The sequence below is a fragment of the Theropithecus gelada genome, chromosome 14 (assembly GCF_003255815.1).
Source record: "Theropithecus gelada isolate Dixy chromosome 14, Tgel_1.0, whole genome shotgun sequence".
NCBI classification, from domain to species: domain Eukaryota; kingdom Metazoa; phylum Chordata; class Mammalia; order Primates; family Cercopithecidae; genus Theropithecus; species Theropithecus gelada.
The window spans coordinates 3,582,595-3,610,127 of NC_037682.1; the positions used below are offsets into that span (position 1 = coordinate 3,582,595).

The 27,533-nt window shown below is 48.6% G+C and overlaps 3 pseudogenes across 2 annotated transcripts; all 3 read left to right on the plus strand.

The window, feature by feature from the left end:
• The first annotated feature begins 5,649 nt into the window (after positions 1–5,649).
• On the plus strand, positions 5,650–7,739 carry LOC112605555 (annotated as a pseudogene).
• Positions 7,740–17,017: 9,278 nt separating this feature from the next.
• On the plus strand, positions 17,018–18,896 carry LOC112605556 (annotated as a pseudogene). The gene is made up of 4 exons (XR_003115522.1): positions 17,018–17,072; positions 17,173–17,222; positions 17,505–17,698; positions 17,816–18,896. The product of XR_003115522.1 is annotated as a CLK4-associating serine/arginine rich protein-like (transcript).
• A 7,250-nt stretch (positions 18,897–26,146) lies between these two features.
• LOC112606789 lies at positions 26,147–27,533 on the plus strand (annotated as a pseudogene). Its single transcript, XR_003115689.1, has one exon. The product of XR_003115689.1 is annotated as a zinc finger protein 195-like (transcript).

The following is a 27,533-nucleotide window of genomic DNA, read 5'->3' on the forward strand; positions in this document are numbered from 1 at the left end:
GGACCACCGTGACGTTCAGCGGCGACAGTTGCTGCAGACTGAGGCAGGCAGCATATGCCAGGATCCCTCACCCCTCACACTTCCACAGTCCTGAGAGGTGGGAACACCCACTTTTCAAGGGCAGGCAGCTCGACCCTACCCACACCCAGGGCAGCCACTCCGGTGTCTAGGCAGGAGCCGTGCAGGTGTCTGCACGAGTCAGCAGAGACCGGGAGGTTTGGGTCAGCAGCTGCCATCAGCACGGGGATGTTATCAGTTTCACATATGAAACAGTCACCCTAGATTCATCCAGAATCTTGAGCCACACTGAAGGTCTTCCTGCCAGCAGCTCCCAGAGTGCTCTGGTCTCTCTCACACAGTGAACATTCTGCAGCCAGTGTGTTAGCCCCTTTGCCCTGACAGCCAGGAAGCTCAAGATGTTGTAGTGAAGAAAACAATGCGCTTCTAACCATTCAACTGTGGTTTTCAATCCTGGCCTCTCCTGCCTGACAACCACCTCCTAGCTGGGCAGGGTCAGACTCTGGTGCCATCAGACGGCGTGGCCTGGAGGTGGAGTCAGGGGACACTTGGGGCTGCCTCTTGCAGGGCTGTGGGCCGGACAGGAGCCTGGAAGTGGGTGCGAAGCCACGATCTATCCTTCCAGGGCCCCAGGTCCCCTCTTGTGGATCGGGGCTGAGATGAAGTCAGCCGGGCAGTGGGAGCCTGGCCCTCGAGGGTCCCAGGGCATTACTGGTTCTGCACAGGGCAGATCTCCAGGTGATGGTGATCAGACGTTGGCCAGACAGGGCCCGTGGGGTAGGGCTGCAGCAAGCACAGGCTTTTGGGAGAGGTGTTTGCTAGTGGGCCTCAGGCCCAGCGAGGTCTTGAGAGGACAGAGAATGGAGGTGCCTGAGTGAGGGGCCAGAGCGGCCTGGGGCAGGGAGGGCAGGACCTCTCCGAGTGGGGCCCTTGGGGCTGTCTCAGGGCCTCTGTGGCCTGGTTCCAGGTGCATCCTGGCTTGGAAGCACTGGGGGAGGAGGAGGTGTGGGAAGTGGGAGTCTGGCAAGAGGAAGCCAGCTCCTGCTCAGGAGGACCCAGCTCTGTCCAGCAGGGAGCCCTGAGGGCATGGTCTTGGGCCTGAGCAAGGTGTAGGGTGAGGGGAGTTCTGAAGGGCGAGGGGGGCTCAGGCTGAAACTGGAGAGGGAACCCCAGGAGTGGGAACCCCAAGAGAGTGCGTAAGGAACAGCGCTTCTCCCTCCTTTCACTCTCGGAAGATGGAAAGTTCACTTCTGGGCCCCAGAACTCTGCTGCCTGCTTCCAGGATCGAACACGCCGCTCACTCCCTGGATAGGCGGCCGCTGTGCTGGCACAGAGGAAAGGGCTGTGAGGGTCCCAGCGCCAGCCCCCGCTGCTTCTGGTTTCTGCGTGTTCCTTCCGGGCTCTGGACCTGCACCTCTTGTTCTTCCATCTTAGAGAACACCAGTTTGCTGATGATGACGCCTGTGTGCCTGGGAACACGTATGTGTCATTCACTGTGTTCCTTGTAGCATGATCAGTTCACAATGTGGAAATGAATGAAGGCTGCCCGAACAGGAACGCTTGGAGGCTGTTTACGCGGAGCTGGCTCTGGCAGGGGGTCAGTGGTGCCACCTGCATCGGGAACTGTCGGTTGATACATTCAGTCTCTCAACACTTTATTCGCATATCATTTAAACAAATTTCACCAAATGTTTTGTGTATATATTTAAAAAGTCAAATAATGCCAAGAGGCTTTTAATAGCTTCGCCTTGCTCAGCCCAGCCTCATGTAGGGGATGGGCATGTGTGTAACAATGCACCTTCTGCTGTTACTGGCCAGGCTCTCCGTAGGTGCTGGTCCCACCGGCTCTTGGCGTACCACTTTGAGAGCGTAGGTGTTTACTTTCTGTTGTGATGTATGAGGACTCACCTCTCCTGCACCTGTCTTTCGTGTCCTCCAAATACGATCCCTGTGTGTGTTTTGTGAAACCACTCTTTCCATTGTTGGAATGTTTATGTGAACATTGCTCTCTGTGGAGCCACGCTGCCCATGCGGGTGACAGTTCCTTCTGACTCAGCCGCCTTCTTTGGAAGCCTAGGTTGGCTTTGTTTTTTCACTTTTATCATTTGTTCTCCATGAGCCTTGATTCTCCCAGGGTTTCACTGTCTCATCTCTGCCAGGAGAGACTCCAGGCACTAAGACTCCTGTCTGGCCCTATGCACAGTGATCACAGGGCTCAGGTGAGAGGTGGCGTGGAGGGGAGGTTTAGCCAATCTGCTTCTTCAGGAGCTCCTGGGTGACGAATCTGTCCCTGAACAGCCTGTTTTCTTGGGACCTCTTTTTTCCAGAGCCCCTGTCCTCCTGATCCAAACTGGGTGGATCTGATTTGACCACACAGAGCTGTCAACCCAGGTCTCGGTCCTCGCCTCTCCTGGGCTGAGCCCCATCCTTCTTAGAGGCTGGGCCTTCTTCCTTCTTGGTTTATGCCTTTAGTTGACAGAGAAACCCCCCACCTTGGAGCCCACCCCACGTAGCTTCCTAAGTGAGCCTGGAAAGGTACAGCCAAGTTCTTGCATGCATTACTCTATCCTTTCCGTCTTTGCAGGGACTTAAACTGGGAGACTGAAAACCATGTCCCGTTCCAGCATCCAGCGCTGCTGTTGTGAAATCCAACAGAAATTCTTCCCAGCCTCCTGTCGTGTGGGGCCTGTGTTCTCTGTCTGGAAGCTTGGGGCCCTCTCTTCGCTCCTGATGTGTAGACATCTCGCGATGGAGGCTCATTCCATTCACTTTCAGTGATTGCACTGCAGCCCCTCTCGTGTGGAGGCTCGCGACCTTTGCCGCTGGGGCTGTTTTTCTTACATAATTTCTTTGATACTCTCCTCTCTTTCATTTTCCAGTTTTTATCCTTCTGTAATTCCCATTAATCTGATGCTGAGCCTCCTTGATCAGGCCCAAGAACTCCCTTTCATAAGTATGAGTATTTTGTAATTATTTTTTTTTTGAGATAGGGTCTGGCCGTGTTGCCCAGGCTAGAGTGGGCAACACTTTGTCCCACTTTGTCCCAGCTCCATGGGACAAAGCTCCCACACTCAGGATCGTCCTGGACCTCACCCTAGATGCCTCTTCACCTGGGGGTTCACCTGTGTCCTTGATCTCATCCTCTATAATAAACCAGTAAACATAAGCAAGTGTTTCTCTGAGTTCTGGGTGCTGTTCTAGCAGATTATCAAACCCAGGGAGGGTAGTGTTGAGTAAAGGAAAATAAAAATCTCAGGACCCCCAAGCTCCTTAGGCCAAAGGGAAAGTTAAGCCCGGAGGCTGAGTGGCACCGCCCTCTCGCAAAAGCAGCCCTGTTCCTCCACAGCCTGTGTATTTCACTCTCCAGGACCAGGCCCAGGAAATGGCAAAGGCCTCAGGCATTCAGGACACTGCCCCTGCAAATCACTCATAAATAAGTGCCAGTGTGCTGTTTGCAAAACTTCTCAAGACGTGTGTCCTGCCATCAACAAGGATGTGCCCATTGTGACTTCAGGCCTGCAATCCACATCCATCTCCCAGAACGAAAGTCTTCCATTCCACACCGATCATATAGATTATGAGTTTATCGTCCCAGGAGCAGAACAAAAACAAGATGACACCAGTCCCTCCTCCACCTACCCGGAGAGGTCTGCACAACTGGCTCTTCCTTTAGTCCCCCTTTCTCCTCAAACGCCCGCCTTAGCTTATGTAAAATGCAGACTTATTGGGCACTAACTAAAGTCTCACAGGAGTGCAACCATTGGCCTAACGCTTACCTGCCTCTTCCTACCTGCCTGCTTCCCTTTAAGGAAATGTATAAATACCAAACTTCCCGAAAACCTCTTGGGAAAACAGCCACAGATGTGCCTGGGTCTTGCATTTTTCCCAGATGCGCCTTAAAGCAGGCTTAGTAAACCCTGACGGATAGAGAGCTTTGCCTCAGCCACTCATTTCAGGTATCAGTGTGAACCCTGATTTATAGCCCGTTGGTTAGAGGCTCTGGAGACCTGGACTCGTGATTGGCATCTGTGTTAATCCGTTTTCACACTGCCGATAAAGACATACCTGAGACTGGGCAATTTACAAAATGAAGAGGTTTAATGGACTCACAGTTCTACTGGGGAGGCCTCACAATCATGGTGGAAGGTGAAAGGCACATCTCACATGGCGGCAGACAAGAGAATAGAACTTGTGCAGGGAAACTCCCCTTCATAAAACCATCAGATCTCGTGAGACTTATTCACTATCACAAGAACAGCACAGGAAACACCCACCCCCATGATTCAATTACCTCCCACTGGGTCCCTCCCACAACACGGGGGAATTGTGGGAGCTACTGTTCAAGATGAGATTTGGGTGGGGACACAGCCAAACCATGTCAACATCTCAAATGAGGACAGTCTTGTGGGACTCAGCCCTTTGCCTGTGGGATCTGAAATGAACTCTGTTTCAGGATGGGAGTGAATCACAGGACAGTGTCAGAGAATCAGTTGGTGTGGAAAGAAGCAGAAAATTGAGTGGTGTGGGGAAAACCTACACATCAGGAATAAGAGTGTTCTGTGTGAGAGTGTAGAGAAACTACATTTTTCTCAGATTCATACTGACAACAGAAGCGATACCACAGGTGGAGGAAAACAGAGAGGGTCTCTTTCTGGTCCAGCCATGGGGTGGAGGCCGTTTTTGACTTTCACCTTCCTCTATGGGTTCAGCTCTCTCTTGCTTGTTGGTTCTGAGGATTATTTATTTTTTGAACAGCTCATTGACTTAAAAATATATATGTTTTAAATACAGCACTTTAAGCTTTATTTATTTATTTATTTATTTATTTATTTATTTAGAGACAGAATCTCATTCTGTTGCCCAAGTTGGAGTGCAGTGGTGCAATCTGTGCTCACTGCAGCCTCTGCCTCCCAGGTTCAAGCAATTCTCTTTCCTCAGCCTCCTGAGTAGCTGGGATACAGGCGCCCACCACCATGCCTGGCTCATTTTTGTATTTTTAGCAGCGATGGGGTTTCACCATGTCCTTTTAGAAGTTCCAGGGTTGTGAATTAATGTTGACTTGTTAATTAAGTCAACATTACTTACTAAAACAGAAACTCAGAAGCAATTTCTAAAACTTCTGTGTTGTTGAGTTTTCACTTTCTTGTCACAGTTTCGTCAGGCACTCATTGTCTGCCATCCTATAAGACACTGGCTTCCCAAGCAGCCTCCAGTGCTCTGCTGTTACAGACGCCTGGGTCTGGGGGCTCCAGCCTTGCAGCCCACCTCCTTCTCCACCGGCTCCTGCCTTCCCTCCCCATGAGTCAAACCTGCTGGACTTTGGCCGGGGCCCTCCAGCCTCCAGAACTGGGAGAAATGGTGTCTGTTGTTCAGTCCTCCAGGCTTACTTTGTGGGTTTCATTCTGGCAGCCAGAGCTGACAGAGGCAGCAGGGAAGGGACAGGTGGGTGCCTGAAGCAGAGGTCTGCGTAGGGAAGTGTTACAAGGAGGCAGGAAGGAGATGTCTGTAGGATGTCTTCCAGGAGATGCTGTGGGATTTGGTGACTTGTGGGAGAAAGAAGCCCAAGGGGCCTCCCAATTCTGTGTCCTGGAAGATAGGAAAGATGGTGAGGCCCCCATCCAAGTGGATGCCATGGCTGAGGTATGCCCCCTGGTTCATACGTTGGAGTCCTCACTGCAGTATCTCAGAATGGGACCTTATTTGGAGATAGCTCTTTACAGGGTGATTAGTTAAAATGTGGACCTCATGGATTAGGGTGGGCCCTAATCTAATCTGTGTCCTTATACAAAGAGATGAGGATGCAGACACACACAGAGGGACGAGCACGTGAGGGTACAGGGATGGCAGCATCTGTAAGCCACGGAGAGAGGCCTCAGGAGGACCCGGCCCTGCGGCACCTCGATGGCAGATTCTGGCCTCCAGACTGTGAGACAATCCACTTCTGTTGCTCAAGCCACATGGTTTGTGGGGCAGCCCTAGCAAACTCACATAGCAGGGAACAGGGGGTTCCCAAATGCCTGGGAGTGCAACTCAGTGAAAATTGTATATTTCTCTAATCACACAGAGGCTGAAACGAAAGAATCACAACGCAAACTCGTGAGAGGTATGGATCGTATTTATTTAGAAGATCCAGCCCGGGTACTTACAAGGCGAAGCCCTGGGGCAAAGAAACCAGGCCAGGTCGGAGGTAGAAGAGGAGACTGGGCACCCCTCCTCCTCAGGAGAGGATCCTGGGATCTCTAATAATTCTGAGTCCTCCAGATCAACTCCAAAAGCAATCGGAGCTCTGGCAGCTCAGGCAGGATGAAGACGAAGGGTGGAGGAGACAGGAGGTTGCAGGGACCTGGGAGAGGTGGCAGCAGGTCAGAGGATTCCAGTTTCAGTATGTTTCCAGCAGGCTCATAGGAGGGGCCCAGGGATGTGGGATCTTGAAGCCCTGAGAAGGCTGAAGTGGTGAGGTCAGGAAAGGAAAAGGGGATTCCGGGAGAATTGATGGGCAGGACCCAGCATGCCGGAAGCCCTCATGACCTCAGAGGCTGAGCGGCTGAGTACTGAGCCCTGAACACTAGGCTGCCTTAGTCCAGAGGAGGACAGGCTCACAGACATGCTTCAGGAATTCAGGCCACAGCTGCAGTCATTCCTGGAGAGCCCAGATCTGTAGGACCAGCTGAGGTTTGTGGGCAGAGCCTCAGATCTTGCACTGGTAGCACACGGGGACACAGCAGCTGGACTGGGAACAGCAGGGTTTGCAGCAGCTGGACTGGCAGCAGGATGACCCACAGCCTGAAGAGCAGCAGGGCTTGCAGCAGCTGGACTGGGAGCAGCAGGGCTTACAGCAGCTGGACTGGCAGCAGGATGACCCACAGCCTGAGGAGCAGCAGGGCTTGCAGCAACTGTACTGGGAGCAGCCACAAGAATCACAGATCCCCTTAGAGCCACCACAAGAGCCACAGCCACAGCCTCCTTTGGAGCCCCCACAAGAGCCACAGCCCCCCTTGGAGCCCCCACAAGAGCCACAGCTAGAGCAGCAGCAGAGGGGCACACAGCAGCTGGGGCCACAGCCCCCACAGCTGGAGCCACAGCTCCCCTTGGAGCCCCCACAGGAGGTACAGCCCCCCTTGGAGCCCCCACAGGAGCCACAGCCCCCCTTGGAGCCTCCACAGGAGCCACAGCCCCCCTTGGAGCCCCCACAGGAGCCACAGCCCCCTTTGCAGCTCCCACAAGAGCCACAGCCCCCCTTGGAGCCCCCACAGGAGCCACAACTGGAGCAGGAACAGGCTGGCACACAGCAGCACACGGGCTTGCAGCAGCAGACGGGCACACAGCAGCTGGAGCCACAGCCCCCGCAGCTGGAGCCACAGCCCCCACAGCCGGAGCCACAGCCTCCGGAGCAGCCACAGCAGCCCATGGTTCTGGTGGATTGAGGGTGGAGCAGGTAGAGGAGCAGGTGAGAGGCAGGTGGCAGGTGCAGGTGTGGAGCTCCCTGAGCCCCGGCTCTTTATATTCCTGCCCAGGTGTTTGTACTGATCACATGAATACTTCTGTTGTTGTTTCTGTTGTTTCACATGCACAAGTGTTATTTTTAATCTCTTCACCGTCCTATGAGCCGCCATCAGCTCAAGCCAAGCTCTACTTTCCTTGGTTTCTAAATTTGGCCTCTTCCTCATAGGTGTTTCCCTTTGTTAGAAGACACTGGGCTCCCTCTCCAGCGGGTGTCCTAGGAGTCTGGGAGGCAGTGGTGGCTTGGCTGGTGGGTGGACATTGTCCTTGGCGCTCAGGGCTCTCCTCACTGATGCAGACCCTCCACCCCCTGGCATTGGTGTTTATGTCAACGGTGGTCATTTTGTAAAAAATAAAATAAAATAAAATAAAATAAAATAAAGTAAAAATTAAAAAAATAAGCTGAAAGAAAAGGCTGTCTATAGGTTCCATCACTTAAAAATTTCCAGTATAAATATTTTGTCAAATTTGTAAAACAAAGTGTCGAAGAGCATGGATTTTAGTGTGGCCCTGGTTCTCCTTTGTCTTTCTTACCTCTTCCTCCTGTAATCAGCTCACTCCTAATGACACAGATTAGACCCACGTTCCCTTCAGGGAAGCTGGGCTCACAGAGGGAACAGAGGAACGAGACCCTTCCTAATGCTTTCGAGTTTTCCTCAATTAAGTCTTTGTAAAAATTCCACAAATCGACAGATATGCTTCAAATTTACTCTCCTTGAAGGCTACAAAAATTTTGACTAGCCACCCTCTCTAATGCACTTTTATTTTCCAAAAGATTACTTTTAATTTTGTATTGAGGTAAAATTTACATGCAGTGAAATGCTTTTTTTTTTTTTTTTTGAGACTGAGTTTCACTCTGTTGTCCAGGCTGGAGTGCAGCAGCATAATCTCAGCTCAGTGCAACCTCTGCCTCCCAAGTTCAAGCGATTCTCCTGCCTCAGCCTCCTGAGTAGCTGGGATTACAGGTGTGTGCCACCATGTCTAACTAATTTTTGTATTTTTAGTAGAAATGGCATTTCACCATGTTGGCCAGGCTGGTCTCGAACACCTGACCTCAAGTGATCCACCTGCCCCGGCCTCCCAAAGTGTTGGGATTACAGGCCTGACCCACCGCGCCTGCACTGCATTTTTTTTTTTTTTTTTTGAGACAGTGTCTCATTCTGTCGCCTAGACTGGAGGGCAGTGGTGAGATCCTGGCTCACTGCAGCCTTGGCCTCCTGGGCTCTGAACGTATTTTGAGTGTGCAGTTCCATGAGTTCCGCTAAACACATACTTGTGTGCCCATCACCCCAACCATGACCAACTGCTCCACCCCCAGAAGGTTCACTTTCACGGCCTTCCCTTCCCACCCATCACTACAGGCACAGCTCTGCTGACCGGTTCTGCCCACTGTTGAATGTCGCAGAAATGAAATCATTAAAAATGTACTCTGGTTTTTTTCCCTCACGATGTTATTCTGTGTGTCAATGATTTGCTCTTCTTCTTCTTCTTTTTTCTTTCTTTTTTCTTTTTTTTTTTTTGAAACAGGGTCTTGCTCTGTCACCCAGGCTGGAGTGCAGAGTGGTGCCCTCATGGCTCACTGCAGCCTCGACCTCCTGGGCTCAGGCGATCCACCTGCCTCAGCCTCCCAATGTGCCGGGATTACAGGCATGAGCCACCACGCCTAGTCTTATTCTTCTTTTTTAATCACTGCGTAGTGTTTCGTGTAAAAATACTCTCCACTGCGTTCCCCCATTCTCACGTTCATAGATATTTGAATTGTTCGCAGTTTGGGGCTATGATGAATGACACATAAACATGCCTTCCAGTCCTTCCGTACTCATGTTTTTAGTTTTAATCTTTTGGTTAAATATTGAGCACTGGCCTTGCTAGACCATAGAGTAGTGTATGTTTAACTTGCTAAGAAACGGACAGCTGTCCAAACGCTCGTGTTGCTTTCCCCTCCCCAGCGATGCCTGGGACTGTCAGCTGCACCAGGCCTGTCAGTACCGCCCGGCGGCATTTCAAATGTGAGGCATCGCATGGGGGTACAATCGCATCTCATGTGGATTTTGACCTGTGTTTCTCTGATGACTAATGTTCGCAAGGATCCTTTCTTGCACTGGCCATTTTCACATCTTTCTTGTTAAAAGGTCTTGTTAAAATTGTTTGCCCATTTTATCATTTTTTTTTTTTTTGTCTTTTTGTTATTGACTTACTGGAACTCTTCATAAATTCGATATCAAGAATATGTGAATGAAATGCTTTGCCATACATATGTATATATATTTACACATGTGTTTTATATACATGTATATATGTGTGAAGGGGGCCAGCCCCTCCACACCTGTGGGTATCTCTCGTCAGGTGAGATGAGACACTGAGAAAAGAAATAAGACACAGAGACAAAGTATAGAGAAAGAACAGTGGGCCCAGGGGACCGGCAATCAGCATATGGAGGACCTGCACCGGCACCGGTCTCTGAGTTCCCTCAGTATTTATTGATTACTATTCTCACTATCTCAGCAAGAAGAATGCGGCAGGAGAGCAGGGTGATAGTGGGGAGAAGGTCAGCAAGAAAACATGTGAGCAAAGGAATCTGTGCTGCAAGTAAGTTCAAGGGAAGGTACTACGCCTGGATGTGCACGTGGGCCAGATTTACGCTTTTCTCCACCAAACATCTCAGTGGAGTAAAGAGTAACAAAGCAGCGTTGCTGCCAACATGTCTCGCCTCTTGCCACAGGGCAGCTTTTCTCCTATCTCAGAACTGAACAAATGGACAATCAGGTTTTATACCGAGACATTCAGTTCCCAGAGGCGGGCAGGAGACAGTGGCCTTCCTCTATCTCAACTGCAAGAGGCCGTCCTCTTTTACTCATCCTCCTCAGCACAGACCCTTCATGAGTGTCCGGCTGGGGGACGGTCAGGTCTTTCCCATCCCACGAGGCCATATTTCAGACTATGACATGGGGAGAAACCTCGGACAATACCCGGCTTTCCAGGGCAGAGGTGCCTGCAGCTTTCCGCAGTGCATTGCGCCCCTGGTTTATTGAGACTGGAGAATGGCGATGACTTTTCCCAAGCATACTGCCTGTAAACATTTTGTTAACACGGCACATGCTGCACAGCCCTAGATCTCTTAAACCTTGATTCCATACAACACATGTTTTTGTGAGCTCAAGGTTGGGGCAAAATTACAGATTAACAGCATCTCAGGGGAAAGCAATTGTTCAGGGTACAGGTCAAAATGCAGTTTTTTATGTCTTCCTTTTCTATACAGACAAAGTAACAGTCTGATCTCTTTCTTTTCCCTACATATGTGTGTATATAATATATATGTATGTGTAAAATATAATACATAATTTTCCAGTATTTGATTTGCCTTATTATCTGAACTTCTTTTTATAGGGAAATGTTTTTGATTTTGAAGTGCAATTTAACATTTTTTTCTTTGACAGTTAGTGCTTTCTTGTGACCTTTTTGAAAACTCTCTTTCTGCTGGGCACGGTGGCTCACGCCTGTAATCCCAGCACTTTGGAAGGCTGAGGCGGTCGGATCACGAGGTCAGGAGATCGAGACCATCCTGATTAACACAGTGAAACCCCATCTCTACTAAAAATACAAAAAATTACCCAGGCGTGGTGGCCTCCAGTCCCAGCTACTCAGGAGGCTGAGGCAGGAGAATGGTGTGAACCCAGGAGGCGGAGCTTGCAGTGAACCGAGATTGTGCCACTGCACTCCAGCCTGGGCGACAGAGTAAGACTCTGTCTCAAAAAAAAAAAAAAAAAGAAAACTCTCTTTCCTAGCTTTTCCTCTAGAAGCATTAGAGTTTTGGTTTCTATATTTAGTTCTATGATGGATCTTAAGCTAATTTTTGTGTGTAATGTGAGGTAGGAGTTGAGATCCATTTTTTCACATTTTCATCCAATTGTTTCAGCAGCATTTGATAAAAAGACCATCGTGGCCAGGCGCAGTGGCTCATGCCTGTAATCCAGGCACTCTGGGAGGCCGAGGAGGGAAGATAATGTGAGGTAAAGAGTTCGAGATCAGCCTGGCCAACGTGGCGAAACCCCATCTCTACTAAAAATACAAAAATTAGCTGGGCATGGTGGTGGACACCTGTAATCCCAGCTACTCAGAAGGCTGAGGCAGGAGGATCGCTTGAACCCAGGAGGCAGAGGTTGCAGTGAGCCGAGATTGTGGCACTGCACTCCAGCTTGGGTGACAAAGCAAGACTCCGTCTCAAAACAAACAAACAAACAAAGGTGGTTCTCTTGTAATAGCAGCACTTTGGGAAGCCACATGAGGTCATGAGTTCGAGACCAGCCTGACCAACATGGAGAAGCCCCTGTCTCTTCTAAAAATACAAAATTAGCTGGGCGTGGTAGCACATGACTGTAATCCCAGCTACTCAGGAAACTGAGGCAGGAGAATCGCTTGGACCTGGGAAGTGGAGGTTTCAGTGAGCCAAGATCATGCCATTGCACTCCAGCCTGGGCAACAAGAGCAAAACTCCATCTCAAAAATAAATTAAATAAATAAATAAATAAATAAATAAATAAATAAACAAACAAACCATCCTTATCCCACTGGAATCATGGTGTTTTTAATGAGAATCAGCCGACACTATGGCAAGTTTTTTCCTGTGTCCTGCTCTGCAGTCTGTATGCTGCTTCCTAATGCAAACACAGCGTCACTGTGACATTATGGGAGATTTTGAAGACAAGTATTGTGAGACTTCAACTTCATTCTTCCTTTTAAAGATTGCTTTCTTTTTTTTCAATTCCTTTGCTTTTCCAACGAAATTTTAGAACCAACTTGATCATCTCAACAACAAAAACGTAGATGGATACGGAGGTACATAGATGATAGATAGATAGATAGATAGATAGATACATACATACATACATACATAGATGACTCTGAAGAATTGGACTATATAATTACAGAGGCTGAGCAGCTCCACAGTCTGCTGTCCATGAGCTGAAGGTGTCCCCTGCTTGCTTCAGGACTGAGTCTGGTTCCCCGATCACTCTGACCAGAGATTCCTGCTAAGATGGTCCCTTGGTGACCACTCCACACCCAGCCAGCATCTCTAGGCTCCATGCAGGGTCTCCCTACACTCATTATCCAAGATTCCTGGGGGGTGGGAAACCATCAGGTTTTGAAAATATTCACTAGCAGCAGTGGTGCATGCCTGTAGCACCAACTACTCGAGAGACTGAGGCAGGAGGATCCCTTGAGCCCAGGAGTTCAAGACCAGCCTGGGCAACACAGTGAGACTCTACCTCTGTTGGAAAAAAAAAAAGAGGAAGAAGAAAGAAAAAAAGAAAATAATAATAAACAAGTAAACAAGCTGACTATGTCTTTTATTTATTTATTTGAGACAGGGTCTCACTCTGTCACCCAGGCTGGAGTGTGGTGGTACAATCATAGCTCACTGCAGCCTCAACCTCCCAGGCTCAAGAGATTCTTCCACCTCAGCCTCCCCATTAGCTGGGACTGCAGGTGTGCACCACCATGCTCAGCTAATTTTTTCTATTTTTCTGTAGAGACGGGGTCTTGTATGTCACCCAGGCTGATCTTGAGCTCCTGAGCTAAAGTGTTCCTACTTCCTTAACCTCCCAAAGAACTGGGATTACAGGAGTGAGCCACCATGCCCAGCCCAGGCTGACCACTTCTGAAAGTGTTCTCCACTCAAGCAGCTCATTTACTCAACAATATCACTTATTCCCATACACCCCCTCCCAGATCTCTTCCATGTCTTTGCAGAACCAGCTCTCCTAAATAAATTTTCCATAGTCGTATTTACAATGCAAATTGTAAGTAAAATTGCAATGCTGGCAAAAAAAAGAAATGTAGGATTCTGTGATGTCGATGAAAGTGACGTTGGAGAACCTCTGGTGGGAGCCAGGCAAGGCCACCGCAGTGAAGATCAGGCAGTTCACCCTGAAAGAGAAGCTGGCCAAGGAGAAAAGATAGGGGCTTCCCAACAGGTAAGTTGACCTCAAAGAGAGGCGTTCGTGAAGGATGAGAAGGAGCTCAGTTGTTTTTGCAATGTGATTCCCTTCAGCATCATTCTGTAATGGTCAACTGTGAAATGAAGGATGTTGCAGCAGGCAATCCTATGATTTTATAAAAAAATTATGCATGAAATATCCAACGCTCGATTTTCTCTTTGTTGATTTCACGGAGAGTTACAACTATGTCCTACATCTTGCTAACTATCACGTGTCATCTGTTCATTATTAAGGAAGGTTTTGGTTTTCTTTTGCTTTCTTTTCTACCCCCTACACCCCAAGCATAGACAGCATTGGTTCTGTTGGGTCTATTTCCAATGGACGGCTGGCAGCAGGCTTTTCTCTGGTGCCCATTACTGAGGTAGGGAGGCCGTCTTTGATCTGCAGGTCACTGGGTCCTTCCTGGGCCAAACACCTCCCCCTCTTCCCCAGAGAAATCTCTTCATCACATACCAAGACATGAATTTACCCACGGGAGCCACAGGCCAAGCAAAGAGAACGCCCAGTGAGCCATGGAGGGAGAAGTTTCCGGCATTTTCTTCTGGACCCACTGACCCCACAGCAGCCCCTCCTGCCCCACTGGCCAGGCTGGATGCAGCCACCAACTCCCTACCTGCAGTGTGGTCCGCCCTCATGGAATCTCATCAAAGTGTACCCTTAAAGAGGGTTCCTTTCACTTCAGCTTTAATTGTCCTTTGCTGCTCAAAGGCCTTCTAAGTGTTATCATTTACCAGGCAGAACTGAGAACTCTGTAGCTCCCCAGATTTCTCCAGGTTTTCTAGAACTCTCCTCCTGGCTGGCAAAACCAGCCGGTTCTTTCGAGCTCACCCTGTTCTTGTAATGCTTTGATAAATGCAGCCACAACAACCCACGCAGGAGGGGCCTTGTGTTTTCTGAACTCTTCCCTCAGGGATACACGATCTGGGACAGTCTTACCAAATACATAACAACTACCTTTCTCGCCTCTGATAACTTTCCTTTCCACCCACCTCCTGACCAATAAACCAAGGTCTCAATGCTATGTTTTTGTTCTGGTTGGTTTCTGGGTCAGCCAGGATGGACCAATTATGCTGCCCAAACAAGCCACCCCCACGTTTCAGTGACTTCACATGACACAGGCTTGCTTCTTGTTCACCTCGCAGGCCACTGCACGTCAGCTGGTGACTCTGCTCTGTGCTTCGTCACTCTGGAACTCAGTCGGAAGCAGCAGCCACTGCTTGGAACATTAGTGGTCATGGTAGGAGAAGAAACAGAGAATTCAGAAAACTGCAGCAGGTGCTTCAAACTTCTTCCCACTGAGGCAAGCAAATCACGTGGTCACACCTGCCTTAGAAAGGGCTCATGGAAGGGCCACTCTACCACCTGCCGTCTGACCTGTTCCCAGAAGGAGAGGAGAACCAGGATGCCTATAAAGAGCCCTAATTACCACCCCGTTCTGTGCTCTGTGTGGCAACACTGCCAGTCTTATAGATAGGTTTTTGGCTAAATGAGCTTAAACTTTTATTTTTTACTCTAACATATGCATTTAAGGCTATAAATTTTCCACTGATTTGGCTGCATGCAGTAAATCTGGTAGTCCCATTATTTCATTAGGGGTTACAAAATGCTAAGTTTCTAATTCTATGATTTCTTCTTTATTTATAAACTGGAATACTTCCTCTAATTTTGTTGCCATAAGATAAAGTTTGTCTATCAGAGATAGAATAAGTGCCTGATTATTTTCCTTTACTTAGTCATCTTCAAAATAATGCATTGATTCCTAGAATCCTCTACAGGCAACTAAGTTTTACAGTTTGCATAGTATCTGTATTATTATTTTTTTGTGTATGATTACTTACTCCTAGTTTAAACATACTTGATGTGTATCAGTCCAGTTAAGAAATTGGTGTTCAGATTGTCCTAAGTCTGTCTACAGAGAGTTTCTCCAGGTTTGCCTCTTATCTTTTTTTTTTTTTTTTTACACAGAGTTTGGCTCTTGCCACTCAGGCTGGAGTGCAATGGCACCATCTCAGCTCACTGCAATCTTTGCCTCCCAGGTTCAAAGGATTCTCCTGCCTCAGCCTCCCAAGTAGCTGGGATTGCAGGCATGCACCACCACACCTGGCTAATTTCTTGTATTTAGTAGAGACAGGGTTTCACCATGTTGGTCAGGCTGGTCTCCAACTCCTGACCTCAAGTGATCCACTTGCCTCAGCCCCCCAATGTGCTAGGATTACAGGCGTGAGCCACCTTGCCCAGCTGACTCTTTAGTTCTTTTGATGTAACTGCATTAGTCTTAGTTATCATCTCTGCTTTCTGGGATGACAAGATGTTCTAGATTCATCTTGTTCACTTCCAGCCCATTCACCAGAGAAGCCAGGTTCCAGGGAGATACAATAAACAGCATTTGAAGACAACAGTCTTGGTGCTGGGCGTGTTCACTGCTACAGGATGGCTCATTGTTTCTGAGTCTTTCAGTGGAGGAGGAAACTGTTTTTATTTGGATAAAATACATCATGATTTCATATCGATATGTCTAATTCAAATTCAGGATGACAAGGTTTTTACTTAACCTCATCAGTTCCACACCAAAAATTCCAGTTCTGATACCAACCTAATTAATGCATTTGCTTTTTCCATACAACATTCACAGCAGGATATCAACCATACTACCACTGCCACCATGACTTCTAAAAACAGCTTAGGAATTTTATTTTTGTGTTCTTTCTATGCTTAGGACATATCCCACCAATAAATTGCTGTGTTTCCAAATAACTTGAAATAATTCAATTCTATTAATATTGTCTTTTTTTTTTTTTTTTTTTTTTTTACAGAGTCTTCCTCTGTCGCCCAGAATGGAGTGCAGTGGCGCAATCTCGACTTACCGCAACCTCCACCTCCCAGGTTCAAGCCATTCTCCTGCCTCAGCCTCCCAAGTAGCTGGGATTACAGGCACATGCCACCACACTCAGCTAATTTTTATATTTTTAGTAGAGACAGTGTTTCACCATGTTGGCCAGGCAGACCTCGAACTCCTAACCTCAAATGATCCACCTGCCTCGGCCTCCCAAAATGCTGGGATTATAGGCGTGAGCTACCACACTCAGCCCTTTCAGAATTCTTAAAAGGCAATATTGGCTTGGTGTTAGGACTGTTTATTTACAGAGGTAATGGGCTGTGTAACAACAAAGGCAATCAGAGTAAGTTGGGTACAAAAACTTCCCAAAGGAAGATGGTAGAGGTCTGGACCAGGGAAAGGAGGCAAGTCTGAACCCCCCAGAGGTTTCAGTAGCCTCTTCTGCTTCTGTGGCCCTGGTCTGAGGAACAGTCCTGTCTCCATCAGATCAATAGCTGGAAAGATCTAGGAAGAGAAGGGATCTGAGAAAAGAGGGGTCAGCCGGGAAGGGGATGAGAGGCAGGGGAGACAGCCAGCCCCATCCTAGCACCTTCCACCAACATCACCATCAGACCCACACAGTCCGAAATACAAGAAAAAGAAAACAATAGCTATAGCCATAGTAATGACGCCGAACAACAGAGAAGTCAGCAAGATACGTGTTTCAGTTTGTCGGCATGGTATTTTTATTAGTTTGCAACTTTTCGTTTAAGATAAAGCAGAGTGTTGGACATGCAAAGGGACTCCAAGGAAGCCTCTTAAACACCCACCTTGTTGCAGGTGGGACGCTCATGCCCAGCTGCTTCCAGCTGGAAAAGACAGGACTGCAAGTGGGTTCAGGAGCTCAGGCCTCTGAATAGACAAGCAAAGGCGAGGCTAGCAGGCGAGGGGGGTGATTCAACTGCAGTTGCAGTTGACTTGGGAAGAGAATTTGTTAGGAGAGACAATGGACATTGATTAGGGTGGACTCTCCTTAGGAAAAGGCAGCCAGATATGGCTTCATCTTGTAGTGAGGAATGGACTCTGGGCAGTGGTTTGGGGCTCAACGATGAAGGACAGATCACAGCTTCAGAATATGGGGTTAGCAGGACTCACATGAGGCCTAAGTCCAGAGCCTCAGATCTTGCACTGGCAGCACACGGGGACACAGCAGCTAGACTGCGAGCAGCAGGGTTTTCAGCAGCTGGACTGGCAGCAGGATGACCCACAGCCTGAGGAGCAGCAGGGCTTGCAGCAGCTGGACTGGGAGCAGGATGATCCACAGCCTGAGGAGCAGCAGGGTTTGCAGCAGCTGGACTGGCAGCAGGATGACCCACAGCCTGAGGAGCAGCAGCAGGGCTTGCAGCAACTGTGCTGGGAGCAACCACAAGAACCACAGATCCCCTTAGAACCCCCACAAGAGCCACAGCCCCCCTTGGAGCCCCCACAAGAGCCACAGCCCCCCTTGGAGCCCCCACAGGAGCCACAGCCCCCCTTGGAGCCCCCACAGGAGCCACAGCCCCCATTGGAGCCCCCACAGGAGCCACAGCCGGAACAGGAACAGGCTGGCACACAGCAGCACACAGGCTTGCAGCAGCAGACAGGCACACAACAGCTGGAGCCACAGCCCCCACAGCCAGAACCACAGCCCCCACAGCCGGAGCCACAGCCCCCACAGCCAGAGCCACAGCCTCCGGAACAGCCACAGCAGCCCATGGTTCTGGTGGATTGAGAATAGAGCAGGTAGAGGAGCAGGTGAGAGGGAGGTGCAGGTGTGGCGCTCCCTGAGGCTGGGCTCTTTATATACCTGTCCAGAGGTCAGGCATGATACAGGGTCCCTTCCTTGTGACTGTTTACACTATTTTTCCAGAGCTCTGTTTTTTCCCTCTTCGCTAGTGACTTCCTCCTGGCTCAGTTGAACATCTACTTTCTTTGTGTGCTAAATTTGTCTTTTTCCCCATTTGTTTTGGCTCCTACAATTAAAACCTCAGCTCCAGGCTGTCTGGTGCTTCCCACAAAGCCCCAGGGTGCTGGTCACCTGCTCTCCGCTGACCACATGTGACCAGTGGTCAACAGCCTCTGCCCAAGTGCTCTCATCTTTCCTGTGTTGACTCCCCCAGATAATATTAATTTTACCTTTTTAGATTTCAAAAGTTATCCATGGTCTTTTTATTTTAGTCATGCCATTCTCAGTTTTGCATTGTTCTAAAGAAATACTGGAGGCTGGGTAATTTATAAAGGAAAGAGGTTAGAATGGCTCATGGTTCTGCAGGCTGCACAAGCGTGGCACCCACCTCTGCTCGGCTTTTAGGGAGGCCCTCAGGGAGCTTTTCCTCATGGTGGAAGGCAAAGCAGGAGCAGGCACGCCACATGGTGGGAGTGGGAGCAAGGGGTGAGGAGGGACCGCACACTTGTGAACAACCAGATCTGAGTGAACCCACTCATCGCCAAGGGGATGATGCTAAGCCCATCATGAGGGATCCACCCCCATGATCCAAACACCTCCCCGCAGGCCCCTCCTTCAACACTGGGGATTACATTTCGACAAGAGATTTGGAGGGAACATCCCAACTATATCATTATACCCCGACCCCTAAATCTCATGTCCTCGCATTGCAAAATAGAATCATCTCTTCCCAACAGTCCTCCCAATGTCTTGACTGATTCCAACATCGAGTCCAAAGTCCAAGTTCCTTCCACCTATGAACCTGTGAAAACCAAAACACATTATTTACTTTCAAGATACAATGAGGGTAGAGGCACTGGGTAAACATTCCTTTTCCAAAAGGGAGAAATCAGCCAAAAGGAGGGGGCTACAGACCCCATGCATGTCTGCAATCCAACAGGGCAGCCATTAAATCTTAAAGCTCCAGAGTAATGTCCTTGGACTCCCTGTCCCACATCCAGGGTACACTGGGGTGAGCGGTGGGCTCCTAAGGCCTTGAGGAACTCCACCCTCGTGACTTTGCAGGGTTCACCCCTGCAGCTGCTCTCATGGGTTGGAGTTGGGTGCCTGCAGCTTCTCCATGCTCAAGATGTAAGCTGCCAGTGGCTCCACCATTCTGGGGCCTGGAGGATGGTGTCCTCCTTCCCACAGCTCAATTAAGCAGTGCCCCAGTGGGGACTCTATGTGGGCCTCCTGCCCCACGTTTCCCCTCTTCACTGCCCTAGTATATACCCTCTGTGTGGGCTCTGCCCCTGCATCAGGCTTTTGCCTGAGTGCCCAGGTTTTCTCATAAATCCTCTGCAATCTAGGTAGAGGATCGCAAGCCTCCTTCACTCTTGCACTCTACACATCTACAGGCTTAACACCACATGGGAGCTACCAAGGCTTATGGCTTGCATCCTCTGAAGCCAGAGTTATCTTTGGGGTCTTTTGAGCTGAGGCTAGAGCTGGAGCAGCCTATGTGTGGGGAGCAGTGCTCCAAGGCTGTGCAGGGCAGTGAGGGCCTGGGCTGAGCCCCTGAAACCATGCAGTCCTCCTAGGTCTCTAGGTCAGTGATGAGAGGGGCTGTCTCAAACACCTTTGAAATGCGTCTGAAGTCTTTTCCCATTGTGTTGGCTATTAGCACTTGGGTTGTGTTTTGTTTGCTTTGAGTCATGCTAATATCTCTAGCAGGTGGTTGCTCTGTAGCCTGCTTGGATTACTCTCCTGATAATGCTTTTTCATTCTCTGCCACATGGCCATGCTGCAGACTTTCCAAACTTTTACACTTTGATTCCCTTTTAAATATAAATTCCAACTTTAATTCGTGTATGTGCTCTTGCATGTGAGAGTACGACGTTAGATTCAGTCAGGCCACAACTTGAATGTTGTGCTGCTTAGAAATTTCTTCCACCAGATATCCTAAGTCACCACTCCTAAGTAGAAAGTTTCAGAGCACCCTAGGGCATGAAACACAATACAGTCAAGCTCGCTGTCAAGTTATAACACATGTGACCTTTGTTTTAGCTTTCTGTAAGTTCCTCATTTCCCTGAGACCTCATCAGGCTGGACTTCATGGCTCTTATCACTGTAATTATTTCGGACACAACCATTTAACCAGTCTCAAAGGAGTTCCAACCTTTTCCTCATCTTTCTTTCTTCTTCTGAGCCCTCCAAAAGCTTCCAGTCTCTGGCCATTATCCAGTTCCAAAGTCACCTCCACATTTTCAGGTGTCTTTGTAGCAACATCTCACTCCTGGTACAATTTTCTGTATTAGGCTCTTTTTTGTGTTGCTATAAAGAAATACCGGAGACTGGGTAATTTATAAAGAAAAAAGGTTTAATTGGCTCATAGTTCTGCAAGTTGTACAAGCACGGCACCAACATCTGCCCAGCTTCTGGTGAGGCCCTCAGGGGGCTTTTACTCATGGTGGAAGGCAAAGCGGGAGCAGGCATGGCACATGGTGACAGCTGAGAAAGACAGAGCCGGTGGAGGGACAGGTGCCACACATTTGTTGTTTTTTTTTTTTTTTGAGATGGAGTTGTGCTCTTGTCGTCCAGGCTGGAGTACAATGGCATGCTCTTGGCTCACCACAACCTCTGCTTCCCGGATTCAAGTGATTCTCCTGCCTCAGCCTCCCGAATAGCTGGGATTACAGGCATGTGCCACCACGCCTGGCTAATTTTGGGTTTTTAGTAGAGACGGGGTTTCTCCCTATTGGTCAGGCTGGTCTCGAACTCCTGACCTCAGGTGATCTGCTGGCCTCAGCCTCCCAAAGCGTTGAGATTACAGGCATAAGCCACCATGCCCGGTGAGTGCCACACATTTTTAAACAACCAGATCTTGCTTGAACTTCCTCATCACCAGGGAGATGGTGCTAAACCATTCATGAAAAATCTATACCCATGATCCAAACACCTCCCAGCAGACCTCACCAACATAAGATTTGGAAGAAGCATCCAAACTATATTACTGGGGATCACTTTTTTTTTTTAGATAAGTCTTCCTCTGTCACCTGGGCTGGATTGCAGTGACGTGATCACAGCTTACTCCAGCTTCAAACTTCTGGGCTTAAGGAATCTTCCCACCTTGGCCTCCTAGGTAGCTGGGAATATAGGCGTGTGTCACCATACCCAGCTAACTTTTAAACTTTCTGTAGAGATGGGGGTCTTGCCATGTTGCTCTGGCTGGTCTTGAACTCCTGGCCTCCAGTGATCCTCCTGCCTTGGCCTCCCAAAGTGCTGGGATTGCAGGTGTGAGCCAGTGCACCCAGACAATATCCTTTCCTTTCCTATCCAGATAAGAATAATCTATCCTCATCTTGATGTTTGTGGGGAATCTTTTCCCCTACTCAATTATTTCTGAAAATCTCACAAGTCTCTCTGTTGTTGTCTTCTCTCTTCCCCAGACAGAGCGTTCACTCCTCTTAGGCTGCTTCTTCCAGCTTCTCAGTTGGGTTCCTTGCTCAGTTGTACTCCATATGGGGAAAGAGGTTCCTTTATGCCATGGTCTGCATGTGTTCCCAAAAATTCATGTATTGGAAACTTCACCCCCAATGCAAGAGTGTTGGGAGGTGGGGCCTAACAAAAGGTACTTGGAATGAGTTAGTGCTGCATGCAAGAAGGACTTGAGGGAGGGCCTTCATCCTTTTCTGTGCCATGTGAGGACAGCATATTCATGCTCTCGTGCCCTTCTGCTTTCCAATATGTGAAGACACAGTAAGAAGGCCCACGCCAGACACCAGCACCTTGATCTTGGACTTCCTAGCCTTCGGGACTATGAGGAAGTACATTTCTGTTCTTTATCAATTACCCAGGTCAAGTATTTTCTTATAGCAGCAATAACGCACTGAGGCACTCTAGTCACCAAACCACTGCTTATATGAGGCTGCTTTCTTTGTTTAAGGGATGCATGCTAAACCCCAAGGAGAGCATAAGAGGGGCACATTACTGAAAAGAAACTGAAGTCTGCTTACCAGATGTGTCTGCTCCTCAAATCTCCTGGCCATGCTCTTGGGCATTGTTTCACCAGTGTACTCACCTAAGAACACAGCAGCATGTCCCCAGCGTACTCGCCCAAGAATACAGCAACATGTCACCAGTGTACACACCCAAGCATACAGCAACATGTCACCAGCATACTCACCCAAGAATACAGCAACATGTCACCAGTGTACTCACCCAAGAATACAGCAACATGTCACCAGCGTACTCGCCCAAGCATACAGCAACATGTCACCAGCGTACTCACCCAAGAATACAGCATCACATCACCAGCGTACTCGCCCAAGAATACAGCAACATGTCACCAGTATACTCACCCAATAATACAGCATCATGTCACCAGCTTACTCACCCAAGCACACAGCAACCTGTCACCAGTGTACTCACCCAAGAATACAGCAACATGTCACCAGCATACTCGCCCAAGAATACAGCAACATGTCACCAGTGTACTCACCCAAGAATACAGCATCGTGTCACCAGCGTACTCACCTGCAGAAATCCTTGAGGAGATGGTCTACCGAGATAAGAATCAGAACAGCCCTCAAGAGGTGACTGAACTCTGTTGAAAACCGAGGCTGTGGTGTGCAGTTTCCAAGTAGTTCACCTAAGACAAAGTGATAGAGACATGTTGAACATAAAAAGGGTGATGGATAACAGCAAAAAATAAATAAAATAAAATAAAATAAAATAAAATAAATAGAAAGGAAAAGAAAAGAACAGACAGCAGCAAGTTGGCAGCTGGGATTTAGGGTCAAACACCAAACAGGCCCAGGGCAGTGGCTCATGCCTGCAATCTGAGAGTGCCTGTAATCCAGGGAGGCCAAGGCAGGAGGATCACTTGAGCCCAGGAGTTCAAGACCAGCTTTGGCAACATAGGAAGACATCGTCTCTAGAAAAAAAAAAAAAATTGTTTTAAATTAGCCAGGCATACTGGCACACACCTGTAGTTGCAGCTACTCAGGAGGCTTAGGTGGGAAACACGTTGAGCCTGGAAAATCGAGTCTGCAGTGAGCCATGAAATAAAAATTAAAACATATCATAAAAATAAAAGAATATGGAGGGAGAGTTAAAGATCTCACTTTCAGAATTGGGGACATCTTTACACACAAAAAATGTAAGGATAGAAAGGAATCGAGTAAGAACACTGACAAGTCCAAGCGTTCAGTTTGGGAACTGGTCCCAGAAGTTGGATAATGTCTTCCCGTCACCACCAGCCTATCCCACTCCGTCTTCTCCAGAGCCTCCATCTCTGTTTCCGTTATGTGCAGGCTGGTATGCCTTGCCAATCTCTTCCCAATTTCTTCTTGATTTTAGCTTCTGGCTCGTGACTACTTTTTCCAACACAATTTCTAGGTTAATTCTCAGTGATTTCCGCACACAAGTAAATGAACCTTCCCCACTCCTCACCCCTGTGGTGATATCTGTGACCGTGTTCTCAGCAGGGCACCCCACCGGGCTCTGTCCCATGCACCCCGCTTCCAGCCACCATCCTCTTCCTAGCTCTCTTTCTCCAATGCTTCGATCTCACCAGAACCCTCGGTCTATCAGCACAACATGGCTTCACCGCTCCCCAACCTCTCTGATACCTCTTCTTTTTCTGGTAACAGCTTTGTTGAGATACAATTTATATGCCACACAATTTGCCCACTTAAGGCATACAATTCAATGCTTTTAGTGTATTCACAGTGCTGTGCACCCATCACCAGTTACAGAACGTTTCATCGCCTCAGAAGGAAAGCTCACACCCTTGAGTACCCCCAACTCACTCCCCCACAGGACGGTTCTCCAGGCGGGTTCAGACCTCGGCAGTTCTCCCGGTGTCTCACTTGTGGTTCTTAGGCCGAGGTCAAGACCCCTGACTTAGTTCCTTCTCCTTGGCTAGTCTGATCCCTGCACTGCCAGCTGTGCCATTCCGGGCAAGTGATTCATACTTAACCCCTCTGTGCCTGTGACACGAAAAACACGCAGCTGCCTTGAGGATGAAATGAGTTAAAGTCAATATCAAGAAGTGCCTTGATATTGTGCCAATATCAACAGGTACAATCCCCTTCTCTGTCACACCCAGTTCCAGCCCACCCCGGCTGCAGTGCTTAGGGGCCCAGGGAATCCTGTGTGACAGGCTAAAGCGTGTGCCCTACCCTGCGTGGAAGGCCTGGTCCCCAGTCCCTCAGGATGGGGCCTGATTTGAAGGTGGGGCCATTGAACAGGTCATTCAGTTTCAGTGAAGTCCTCGGGGTGGGCCTGATCCCCACGCACTGGGGTCCCCATGGGGAGAGGAGACACAGACCCACAGAGGGCGGCCCAGGGTGGGAAGGAGACACCCGCCCCCAGCCCTGGAGGGGCCTGGGAAGGAACCAAACCCTGAGACTCCCTGACCTCAGGCCTCCACCCCCAGAACAGAGGAAACCACCGTCTGTGGCTGAAGCCTTGGAACCGCCCCGTCTGTGCCGCCCTGAGACTGTGGCCCCGAAAGCTCCTCTCCCCGGCCACAGAGCTGAGGGTCTGACAGCGGCCCCAGGAGCCCCCAGAGCCGCGACCCCTGCGTGAGGGGAGGGGAGGGAGTCAGGTCCCGCGGTCTGCCGGGTGCCTGCCCCGCAGCTTCCCCGGGAGGAGGGAGACGAGGCCCCGAGGAGGCTGCAGGCCGGGGCTCCAGGGTGGTGCCCAGGGGTTCCCAGAACGGCCGGGGGGCGGGCGAACAGGCGGAGCCTTCGTGGGTTACCCCCTAAAAACCAGCCCACGCTCCGCTTCTCGGGGACCCTCCCCACGGAAGCAGCCCTGAGATGGGGGGGACCTGCCTTGTGCCAACCCCAAGGGAAGCCCCCAGGAGTGACTCTGATGAGCCGGGTCCATCAGGGGACGCCCCCCACCCCGCCCCCAGACAGATACTGAGACCCAGATGGCCACCCGGTTCCTCATTCATTCATTCACTCATTCATTCCCCGCCAGCGGACCCCAGGGACCGCGCAGTCCCTGGAGATCCAGAGGAAAAGGAGAAACCCAGGCTGCCCGGGGGCCTTCAGGCTGGCATGGGGAGGGGGAGGACGTGGGCCCTGCCCAGGTGGATGCTCCGAGGAACCGGCCGCAGGAGGCACCACCAAGCAGGTAAAGCGGGCAGGGGCGGTTCTGAGAGCCCGGGGGTCTTTCTCTTGCTGCCCCCAGGAGCATCTTGTCTCATTCTCTTAAACCTTCTACAGACTCCGCTTCCTGTTTAGTGATTTTCCTTTATAAGGGTCACAGTGAAAATCAGAGTCCTCCTCCTGGCGAGTAAGGGCCTGTGTGGTTCTCACTGCTTGCTGTGCCACTGCTTTTGGGAACGTGCTTGCACCTGCCTATGTTTGAGGAACTCTATGCGACATGTTTTCTAACTTCCCTTTTCGCATTGTGTCTGCGATGTGGGAGAGAACTGGTGATGGTGTTTGGTTCAGAAATCCCAGAAGTCCTGTAAACAGATGTTGTGTGTTCTGATTTCAATTCCTACAGAGGTTTCAAATGGGAGTCTGCAGAAATGTATACTCAGTAATTTTCTCTGAACACTAAGCATCTGCCCAAATATAAGATAATCTAGTTATTTTACTTCAAAATGTTATTTTCTTTTAGTGTGAACTGAGGTTGGTCATTGAAACTCTATATTCCCCAATGCCCAACTGTAACACAGTTATAATATTATCATTTTATAATTTTATCTTTTTCAGATAATACATGTTTACATTTACATGTTTATAAAGAAAAGTAGGGCCTGTGGTATTTTTAATGCCGTTTTGCTAATGTACTCAGTATTATTTTATAGATTAGATTCATAAAGTGTATTCATCTGTGTCTAGTAAGTAGGTAACTTTTATTTATTTATTTTTTTCAGCTATGTCTTCTCATATCACCCAAGACCTTTTGCCAGAGCAGGGCATACAAGATGCGTTCCCAAAATCAATATGGAGAGGATGTGGAAATTGTGGCCTTGACAATTTCCACTGGAGGAAAGACTGGGGAAATGTAGATGAGTGTAAATTGCAGAAAGAAGATACAATAGACTTAAGCAATGTTCATCAACTACCCATAGCAAAATCTTTCGATGTAATAAATGTGTTAAATATTTAACAATTCTTCAAATTTAAATAGATATAATATAATTCATGCTGGACAGAAGCCTTTCAAATGCAAAGAATGTGGTAAATCCTTTCAAATGTTCTCATTCTTAACTGAACATCAGAAATTCACACTGGAAAAAAATTCCACAAAATGTAAAGAATGTGGCAAAACCTTTAACCAATGCTCACACTTTACTGAACGTGAGAACATTTGCACTAGAGAGAAACCTTACAAATGTCAAGAATGTGACAAGGTTTTTAAAACTTGCTCAGTCCTTCCTGAAAACAGAATTTACACCGCAGGGGAACATTACAAATGTGAAGAATTTGGCAAAGCCTTTAAACAGCTGTCCCACCTTACTGGTCATAAGGAACACGGTGCTGCGGAAAAATTCCACAAATGTGAAGAGTGCGACAATGTCTTTCTCTCTTGCTCAAGGCTTTCTAATCATCAGATGATTCTTGCTGGAGAGAAGCTCTCCAAATGTGAAAAATTGCACAAGTCCAAGTCTTTCCAAACATCAGAGATGTGAGATTGGAGGGAAACCTTTCAAATGTGAGGAATGTGACAGCATCTTCAAATGGTTCTCAGACCTTACTAAATATAAGAGGATTCACACTGGTGAGAAACCCTACAAATGTGAAGAATGTGGGAAAGCGTATACGTAGTCCTCACACCTCAGTGAACACAGGAGGATTCACACCGGAGAGAAACCCTACCAGTGTGAAGAATGTGGGAAAGTCTTCAGAACTTGCTCAAGCCTTTCTAATCACAAGAGAACTCATTCTGAAGAAAAACCCTACACGTGTGAAGAATATGGCAACATCTTTAAGCAGTTATCAGACCTCACTAAGCATAAGAAAACCCATACTGGAGAGAAACCCTACAAATGTGACGAATGTGGAAAGAACTTTACCCAGTCCTCAAACCTTATTGTACATAAGAGAATTCATACTGGAGAGAAACCCTACAAGTGTGAAGAATGTGGCAAAGCCTTCACCCAGTTCTCACACCCGACTGTACATGAAAGCATTCATACTTGAGAAAAAAATAAACAAATATAAAAATAGGCAAAGCTGTTAGTATCTGCTGGCATCTTACTTTACATCAGAGTTCAGACTTAATAAAGTTATTATAAATGTAATGA